The sequence below is a fragment of the Agelaius tricolor genome, unplaced genomic scaffold (assembly GCF_023055355.1).
Source record: "Agelaius tricolor isolate 1412-34295 unplaced genomic scaffold, bAgeTri1.0.p SCAF_14, whole genome shotgun sequence".
NCBI classification, from domain to species: domain Eukaryota; kingdom Metazoa; phylum Chordata; class Aves; order Passeriformes; family Icteridae; genus Agelaius; species Agelaius tricolor.
Genome location: NW_027269274.1, coordinates 10,250,854 through 10,261,703, shown reverse-complemented (window position 1 = coordinate 10,261,703; position 10,850 = coordinate 10,250,854).

Genomic DNA, 10,850 nt, shown 5'->3' with positions numbered 1-10,850 from the left:
TCACTTGGTGTAATTTTACGTCTTTACTTTGCAACTGATGCTTCCCTGAGAGTGGTCAGAAGACGGCGTCTTGGTGTGAGAAACAAGAGGGGAAGGAACGCGGTTTTAAAAAGTAACAACGTTGCTAAGACAGTTTTAGACCTGTTAAGTGTATTCTCCTATCATTTTACCAATGAGCTCCGAATTAAAATATCTACAGAGCAAGCACAAAGTCTCCTGGTGGAACTTGATCGACAAGGGCCCTTGGGTAGCGCTTCCAGCCCGGGAATGTGAGCGTTCTGCACGGATCTCACACCTGGCTCTGAGCTGCAGCCACAAGGAGAGCTCCCAGCCCTGCCAGAGCCGTGTGCCATGACCTGATGTGCCAGGCTGCAGTCCCTGGAGCATCCCCAGGGGTATATTTGGGTAGGCTGCCTTTCAGCAGCAGCAGCAGCACAAAGCTGCACTTTCTCGGAAGCGCAGCAATGCTGTTTGGACAGATCCTGGCTTTGACGTAAGGGAGCAGTGGCTGGACCTTGATTGCAAACAGAGCTGCAGTGACCCTTTGGATAGGACAGCTCAGCTGCTCCTTGCAGCCTGGGAAGTGCCTGTTGGCACAAAGCTCAGCCACCTCACGCTAAAATGTTTTATCATCTCCCCCCTGAGTTGCAATGCACATGTGCTGCTTTCCTCTGCTCTCTCACAGAGCTGCAGGTAGCACCAGCAGTCACAAGGGGAGGGTTCAATACCCTCATTTCTGTTTCTCCCCACAGGGCTTTTGAAGGCTGTTTCCTTCAGCAGGGAAAAAAGAATAACATTAGTATTCCCATTGTCACCTCCGTGTTGCTTCACAACTGGACTTTCTCTCCAGCAATTATTCCCTCAGCCAAGAAGAGTGGAATTTTACAGCTTTCTTCAGTATTCTGTCTGAAGATGTGATTTTTTTAATTTCCTTCCCAGTTTTCCCCTATGAAATAGCATTTCTTGGGTGACCAGGGACTACTGGAGACATTTCTCAAATATAAATCTTGATTTATGATTTCAGTTAGCCCTGGTCACAGATTCAGTTGGACTCCTGGGCCTTGCAAGCTCCCATGTCACCAGTGGGGCTGTGTTGAGGCTGCTGGAGACTGCTGCATGGCTCATCAGGCTGCATTCCCATCATGGGACATGCCTCTGGATACCCACAGGGATGCATAGAGGAGTATGCATTCTCTAGACTTTCTCCTCTGTGAGACAGTGTTAGCTAGCATGGCTTAAAAGAATTATTTGGAGATATGTGCATAGACAGACACAGGCAGTGCAAAACTGGTGCATGATCAATGCCTTTTACATTATAAATCTGAGGGTTTAGAGGGAGAAAACAGCAGGAACTTCCAGGAGCTGGTAAAGGGGCAGAAGGAGACAATATCTTTTTGGTTTTCCTTTATGTAATATTTGAAGGAAAGTGAGCTTTATTGTCTGCTAGGCCAGGCCAAATAAATTTTAGTTAGTTGTGTTAATTTTGTTCTAATCTCTACCTCCTTCTCCTTCTGATACAAAGTTCTGGAAAGTCCAGGTGTTTTGTGTGCACCAGTGTTACTAAGAAAAATTAAAAGTGCCATCTCCTACCTTCTTCTTCCCATTGCCTCCCCTTGTTGTAGGCACTCAGCTCTCAGTTGCCATCACCTTTGGGGCAGTTGTTAAGCCGGGCTACAATAACAGATTCTCCCTCAGGTTTCCTGTACGCAAACAACCCAGCAGAGAAGAGCACAAGCAGTGTGAAGACCTGGTGTATGTAGTGGGACACTTCTGTGTTGAGCTGCAGCACAGCAGTCCTTTGTCAAACTATTCTTCAGAGGAATAAAACCAGCCTAATTCCCCTCGCTTCCCCAGCACTCTGATGAGAACCATCTGCGCAGGTTTTACCACCTACCCGAGTCCCAAGGGTGATATTCATGTTGCTTTCTATTGCTCGAGGCCTTTCCACTCTCCATCTGCCATTAGATGGCAGCAACTGAATGCGAATGGGGCTCTGCAAGTCCTGTTTATCCCGTGGCTTGTGCAGGGATTTCAAGCTTTTCACTTCTAGGTCAATGGTTCAAATCTGGCCCGGGTCAGGAGGGGCCAGCCATCTTTGTAATCCCACAGCTGCTCAGCGTCCCCTGTGAGAGCAGTTTGTGCGTTTCTGCTTCTGATCTCGTGGAGGAGTGCCCTTCTCATCACTGGCACCAATTGGCACCAGTGCTTGACACGCCAACCAAGAGGTGGAAGATGCTCCAAAGAGATGAATTCTCCTCCCTGAGCTCCGGATGCTTGGACAAAGGGGAGCACTCATCCCTGTGCTGCCCTCGGCAATGATGCCAGAAGAATGTGCTGGCCCCATTCCTCCTCTAAGAGAGTAGCTGCCCAGAATGATCTCATTCCGGGCAGCAGGGTGACAGTTGGGGTCTTTCAGCAGATAAAATTAATTTGTTATTAATTTGAGATATGATATTCGGACAGAGTAGTGATGGCGCAATGAAACCCTGTCAAGCATGTTGTAATACCTATGTTATTTACAGCCTCCAGAACTGCAGGGACAAACCCCATCCAGAACTGCCTTACAAGGTGACCTAATTTGGAAAAGAAAACAGATACAGAATTTTCTCACATTAAAGGACACCTCACTGTGACTTCTTCCCTTACAATTTTAAAGCCCTGTGAAGGACTGGAGCAACTGATACTCTCCAGAGAAACCCATGAGATAAGAACTGAGCCTAGCAAGCATGTGATTGTGATACAGTTCAAGCCTGTGTGTGTATCACTCAGCTTGTTCTGTGAAGATTTGAGAAGCATGTCACTACGTAAATCCCTCTGGGCAGCTGGGCTCCCCTCCAGCACTCTCCAGATTTCCCCTGCTGCTAATGAATCAGCCTCTTTTGCTAACTTACCTCCAAAGCTCGTTTACTTGGAAACCGAGGGAGCTTAGGGAACAGGGCTCTCTCCATGCATAACAATGACCTATTTGAGATACTTCTCCTCACGAGGTAACGGGAGAAGGGGCAGCAAAAGAGTGCTTCTATCCAAAAGGCATTTGCTGGAATCAGTCCTAAACAATGCCAGCCATTTCCATTTTGAGAGCTGACATTTCATGGTGCCAGTGCCACCACACAACAGAAAATGCCAGTGTGAGCCAGGGATGGGATCCAGCTGTTTTATTTTAAGGACACACAGCCAGGCCTGCTGCACACGTGGGTAGTATTGTCCAAACAGCCCCCTTCCCACAGAAACTGGTAACCCAGAATGGAAATGCTCCACAGCACTCCCAGAGCAGCATGGCAGAGAGGCCTAGGGCATGTTTCTCACATCTGGGTGTGTTTACATCACTGGGCTCTCTCAAGTACCATGAACAGTACAGTAAAAGCACAGAAATGCATTAGGGAGTCTGTCCTTCCTCACCCAGCTCCATGCTGAGTTACCAGCACAGCTCACAGGACTGCAGGAAAGAGGCACCTGGTGGCCCTACAGGAAATGCTTGGAAACAGGAAATGTTTCATGTGCCCTCTTGCCTCTGAGATGTGGGCTACTGCCCAAGCTTGGGAACAATTCAAGCACTTTGTGATTTTCCCACCGTTAGTGCCCCTGAAGCAAAATGGGAGGAAACAGATTATAATGTATTCATTTTATATTTTATTTAATGCAAACCTCACCAATCTTATTACAAGGCTCAGATCCCAGAGTGGAACCCTGTGGTTTCAGCACATCCATGGTTGGTATCCTGCAAGGCAAGGGAGGACCCTTGTCCTGTGTGACTCAAAGCACACAAGTCTTTAGACTAGCTCCTGGTTGACTGGAGCATTTCTGTTGGAAATTCTGTTAGAATGTTCTGTTAGAATGTCTGAATGTTAGAATATTCTGTTTAGGCTTTATGAGGCTAAATTTTACCCATTTCAGCTTTCAGCCCCTGAAATTAGTTACATCTTTATGACTGCATAAGCTCATTTCCAAGCTGGCCTTTCCCTTCTTGTCATTCTCCTTGAGTCCCTCACATTAGGACAAGTAGATTAGCTTCCACTTCCTTGTGTGGGTCTCCCCAAAACTTCCACTTAACAAACTTTCCAAATAGTGTGAAAAACCACTATTGGGAGAGTGGATTTTCACACAGCACAGTACTGGTCAGTAGTGCTGGATCCAGAGAGAACCAAACTATCTGCCCTATGGCATCACACTTTTTTTGTCAAACTAGTGACAATTTTAGCCCTGTTAGACCTTTAAAGCCTGGCACAGTGGCCCATGGATTTTCATACCTGAAGTTCTGGTTGTCTGCCTGTGCAGCAGGAGGCTGCCAGTGTGTAACAGTGTCACTTCAGCCCATCAGTAATAGATCTCTGCCTGTAACCTGTCAGCCTAACTGGATTAATTTGAAGGGACCCATTTTTTCCCAAATAAATGTTCTCTGGTGTTAATTACCCAGTTATTTTCATTCATGAGTCACCTCTGAGCTCTTCCATTATTTTGACTAATAACACTGTCACAAGCAGTGACACACAGCACAGCCTTTTTTCCATTCTCCTGGAACATACCTGTGCTTTGCTGCCTCTGCAGGGCACATTTCTCACCACCACCAACAGCTCAGGCTACTGAGTAAGAAGGAGAGAAAAAAAATAAAATCAGTGTTTTCACAGAATCACAGTTGGAAGGAATTATTAAGATCATCTATTTCCAACACCCTTGCCATGGGCAGAGTTTTTTTTTCTAGTTACCAACAGGCAGTTACTCACTCTGCTTCATCTCCCAAGTTTACTCATGACTACATCAAATATGCTCTGTTCAGCTAATGCTATTTTTAGTATTAAAAAGGGAGTCATCTTCCTGACCCCTGAAAATTCTGTAAGATACCATGATGAATAATTATTCTTAGTCATCTCAGCATGTTTAATTTAGCACAACTGCACCTTTGCTAAGAAACAAGATGGCTGTATTTATGCTAAGCCCTACAATTAGTTCCCTGTATGAGGTAAAAGCTGAACTCAGTGTTTCTCAGTTTCCCAGTTTGCAGTGATCACTTCAAGATACCTTGCAGAACCATTCAAGAATACTTACACTTGCAGTGCCCTGGTGTAGGACACTCATAATAGGATTTTTAGGTGCTTGAGTAGGATGGAAGTGGCAGTAGGAAATCTTTCTGCTGGGATGCAGCAGCTCCCAACGTAGGTAACAAGAGCATAATTTCTTCCATTCAGTTCTGCCTGGAACTGATACTCAAAGTAAGCCAGTGATCCTTCTACTCATTTTTTTTTTATAGCTCTTAAAATAAACCATCTTTCAAAACCACTCAGTTTTGCAGAAACTTGGATACTACTGAATGTTTTTGGAGCTGTGTCACTGCCCCCAAGGAAGATGAACAAAGCAACCTTTCCCTACAGACAAATGACTCTTGCTTAAGAGGAATTAAATATAGACACTTATTCCTTAGGGCACAGATGTACTGAAATGAATATTATTAAGTGACTTAAAAAATATCATTTTGAAATGTCGTTCTGGTTTGTCAGGATATTTCCTCAGGAAACAGTTCCATTCTTACCTTTTGCTGATCTGTGTTATGAATTGTTGCCTTTGATTTCTTAGCTGTTTGCTGCTGCAAATAGCAACAAACTTTCCTCTGTGAACTCTTTCCAGAAAAGCTGAAGGTTTCTTGAGAAAGGATCTGGGAAGACCAAACAATATTGTTTAGCAAAACAAAATATGCCCTCAAAGTGTCCCAAGGATCACTGTAAGAAATGGCCTCAGGCTTGGCAGTCTTAGCAGAAAACTCAGGGCTTAAAGAGGACTATGGAGTCTGAGCATGGACACATTCATTACCAAAATTAGGCTTTTAAAAAGCATAGTTAGAGGATTTCAGGAACACCTTTTCAAAGGAATTGTCTAACAAGGCAGGTGCATTTTGTGTACCCTGTCTCAAGACTTGCACGTGGTTATTCTACAAATGTATTTTAATCCCCAGATATCTCAGTGCAAGAACTCCCACAGGACAGCACTTGGACCTTTTGGGAACCGTGGGAGGCACCAAGGTCTGGCACACACCTCTGACCACCCTCAGACTGTGCTCTTTGCCCAGCCTGCCCTTGGTCACCTGGGGGCCCAGTGTCCTACCCCTGTCGTGGAGCAGGCACACACAAATGTCACAGATCCCCTTCTAAGAGCAGGACCTGCCTGTGGCCTGGGTGGCAGGGAAGACATTTTAGCAGCAGGAAAATAACAGAGTCAGATTTCCTCCAAAGATCCTTGAGCAATTTACGAGCTTCCTCAGGAAGATTTACTGAAGTAGTATTCTGAAAGTTGATAAATGTAACATAAATGTCCTGATGCTGCTGTTATTAGGCACAAAAAGGCAGATTATGGAACCCAGACTCCCCTTCAAAGTGCAGATACTGAGGGTGTCTCCCCATCAGTTACCACGCACTCACACGGGGCTTCCCTTGCACACCTGCAAACTCTTGCTCATGGTGTCATTTATTTGTGCCAGTCCTAATCTAGCAAACTCTCCTCACTGAAAACCAACAGCAACAACAACTTTTCCAGTTCTGTTTCAGCCATGACTTTTCTCCTTTTTCTCCCAAACACCAAGCAAAGCTCCCAGTTCCTTTTCCCCGTCGCTGTGCTCTCCATGGGCAGGAGAAAGGGATGTTGCTCATCCTTGGCCACTGCAGCCCTGTTCAGGGCCTGTCACCCCCAGGCAGAGAGAAATGAGGGGGAAAACTTGTGTCCCAGCCCTGCAGCTGGGCTGCAGCATGTCAGCCTGCTCATGGATTTGGTTTGTTTGCAGCTGCCTTTACTCAGCTCCACAGCAGAGGCTGATCAGGCTCACTGGGGCTCTGCCAGGCTTTCCTGAAAGAAAAAAAAAAAGACAAGGGAAAAGGTATTTATTTATAACTGGCTTGTGAGATGGAAAAGTGGTTTCTATATTTAATAGAAAGTGTTCCCAACTGATTAACCCTGGTAATATTAGGTTTGGGGACTTGTTTGGTTCCATTTGAGCATTAGCTACTATACTTATCATATTTCCAGTCCCATAGCATAATTGTTTACTGCTTAGAGAGGGGATAGTTTATTCTCAACCTGCCAGAAGATCCAGACTTAGAATTGTACTGTCAAGAGGAAGGGAAGACAGCAATTTTCAAGGTTTTTCTGAGTTCTTATTTTGTACTTGAAAAAGAGAATTGGTGTTAGAATACACTTGATGCTTTGTGCCGCAGCCATCGGTACCACATGAGCCCCTGTCCTGTGATCTTGTAGCAAGATCCCTTCTGCCTTTTGAGGCCAAATTCAAGGGCATGCTCCCACCTAAAGAGCAAGTTTAGAAACACTGCATCAGATTTTCTGGAGGGATGCCCACTTCAAAGGAAGTGTGAGCAGGTATTTCTCCATGCCTCCATGCAGTGAGGTGATGCAGTAGCTGCAGTGGGCAGAACACAGCTGGATGCAGGCAGACACTCACCCACAGAGGCTTCTGGAGCTGCCCTGCCAACACCTCACAGCCCTCTGCAATCAGTCTCCTGCCACCACAGCACAGAGGCAAAAGACACTTGAGAAAGGCTCTCAAACATGGGTGCAAACTGAAGGAAAGAAGTTCCTTATGCAGGTAATCTCTGAGTTCCAGCATGGGTAGATTACATTCTTCAAATTTGCATCACCATTTCTTCTTCAAAGGTATGCAGTGCATGATCCCTCTACCCTACTGTGAGCTGCTGTGCCAGGCTGTGAAAAAAGCCCTGCTGTAACATTCAGTCCCAGACATGGGTACATTCCAGGAGCAGAGACACTATTTCTGTGCCTTTCATTCTACCCTGTCCAGCTGAGCTTGTTTTGAAACTGACTTTCTATTTGAGTGAGAGACTTTGGAGATACTTGGCTAAAACATACACATAGATCTCCCTTTCCAGCTTAGGCTGCATTTCTCTTGTGGTGCATTAAGGAAACTCAGACACAAGGAGCTCTAATTAACTCACACAAAGCTACAGACGTGTCTGGAGAAGACTCCAAGTACAAAAAGACTCTGTAACCTCTAGATTGTATCACTTTTATTATTCTCTCACCTCTTCTCCCTAATAATGAGGAACATCTTTCCAGACTCAGACTCTAATCTGGAGTGTTCATATACCCCACCACGCAGAGAGATCTCATCCTGATATGGCAAGCCCAGATACTTTCTCAAAGTAGCTTAGAATTCTGATTGCATGCAAGTGTGTATGTAATCACCAGAGACAAACATAATTCTAGGAAATCTTGGTTTTTTCTTTTCATTTGCAGCCTGGGCAAAGGGAAAAGGCCTCATGTTCTTGTGTGCCACCACTCATTTGGTGCAGGGAAATTCTCAGTTCCTGAATGCAAGAAGTGCATGGGCAGGGTTGTACCATGGGTGTACAACCCACATGCTGCCTCCTGGTCTCAAACCAGCATGCTGGGAGCAGCCATCACATGCCTTGGCTTCTCAAGAACCTGTACCTGCAATATTACTCAATCCCCTACACACCCCTGGCCATAGAGAGAGCCATTGCTTGCCTTTATCAGCAGTGAGAGGTTTGTATTAAATGCAGAGCCCTTCTGGTTCAGAAACAATGAGCAGCCATAGCACATGCTGTATGCTAAGTAGCTCTTCAATCTGTTTACCAAAAGCTTTGATATGATTCTGAAGGATTCTGGCAGTGCTGGGCACTTCAGAGGCAGCACAGCCCAGCTGTTAGAAAGCAGCTTTGGAGGAGGCAAAGAAAAACTTATATCTGCATGTGCTGCTGGTTTGAGCAGCATTTTAGTCTCCTGTTCTCAGTCTTCTCATGTCTGCTACCAGGATAATTACAGTTAACAACTGAGCACAGTCTGTGGTACAGCTTCTTTAAACATTTGGGTGATAAAAGCTGCCCACAACATTTATGGATTTTCATTCCATTAGCAGTTAGCTTCTGCCACAAATAGGACCCAAAGCAGCTTTGATATCTTAAGACAAGATCTATTTATGTCTCTGTGTGCTAAGCAAAAAGCCAGAGTCCTTGAAATGACAGACAAACAGGTTTCTCTGTGTGGAGAGCCAAGCTGCTGAGGAGACCCAATCTGCTGAGCACCATGTGTTTAATGTTCTGCTGTGCCTCAAGAGACAGACCCTGCTGAATGGACACTGCTTGCCCTGCCTGGAAGCTCTGACCTGGCAGCAAAGTGGTTTGGAGTAATGGGAGCCATAAGAATGTGAGCCCTGAGCTTCCCACATTTGTGGGGTGTGTGGAGCCTGTGGCAGCACTGTCAGCAGTACATTACATCCCATCACCTGCCCTGTAATGATAAGTCTGAATGGATGGTGGCATTAAGAACCAGGGGCAAATGTTTTGCAGTGTGCACTCCAGGATGAAGGTAATAATTTAATGAGCTTTTGAAGAATTTGCACCCTTCCAGCAAGCTCTGCCTGGGAATGAGCTTTAAAACAACTTCCTTCCCATCTATAACACCAAGGGACTATCACTCTAACTGAACAAATACCACATCACAAGGACCAGAGAGAGTCTGGTGTACAGGTGCAAAAAGCACCTTGCTGAAGCTCTCCTTACTTTTCAAATTGCTCTATAATTAAATATTCATTAACTTGAACTGGAAGAGCCCTCAAAGTCACTTGCAGTTTTTCCAAGGAAAGTGACTTAAAAAAAAGGTAAATGTTCCAACCTTCCACAAACAGAGTACTTCCTAAAGCATCTCTTTAACACTATGGACAGTCACATCTTCACACTGTCAGAATCTAGTTATGTCTGCAGATGTACTGCAACCTCCCTTCTCCCTTGTCCACTTAAACATCCTTTGGGATATTTTGCTTTATTTGGTAGTTCATGAATACATTAGTTTAATTACCTATGTTGAAATGCTAACAAGCACCCACGAAGACATGGTAAATTGGGCTTCAGCTTAGGAAGAGCTTTCAGACTACTGAGATAATGAAGCATTGGGCCAGCATGTCTCCAACAACTGACATCTTTACAGGCATAAACATCTATGCACAGGTAGCTGCAGCAGAGGATGGATGAGAAGGCTTTTAGAGTTGCCTTCCCACTGCACAGTTTGTTAATTAGCTATGATAAACATCAACTACCCACTTTCTGAAGGTAATGAAGTGTAAGCAACTAGAGGTACATCCTTTGGTATTTTATAAATTGCAGTTAAATGTGTCTCATTCTCAGACACTCAACTGAGCTGCTCTGGTTTACTCAGCTACTGCACATCAGCTGAGCTACATAAATCTTTGCTTTTCATAGATAAGGGGGAAAATGTAAGCTGAGAGAACTGTTAACCCAGATGAGTAATGCCTAGACCCCCTGACTGAATATGTCAAAATTGAAACAGGCTGGATCATACCCATTAAACATTAGGAAGGCTAGAGAGCCAGGGAGCAAATCATCAAATCCATCTTAAACATGTCTCTTCAGATGGGACCCAGTAAAAGTGCTCATTGTTCTCTGCTGGCTACAGAAGGAATCTGCCTTAAACACTGAATTTTAAAGTAAACAAACAAGATGAGTTTTGGAAGAAATCTTCAGCAGTAAACAAAGCCTAGTAACACTGCCCACCTCTCTGCTTGTACATGGATGTGCTGGTTTTGGTTAAACAAGGACAAGGGGGAAGGCTTTTTGCTCAGACTACAGTGAACACAAGATCCAAGTGGCTTTGGGGCTCTTGCCTGTAGACTGAGGTGGATTTCTTCTCATCTGGTTAACTACTCTTTTGGCAGAACTGCTTATCTCAGCCCTGCAGCCATGCAGGAGGTTTGCATTGCAGGAACACTGTGAGAGCCTCTCAAGGGAAACCTGCCCAACATTTTCCCACATTACAGCCTTAATCCTCAAAGTTCATGCTAAGTGCCTCAGCTCACTGCA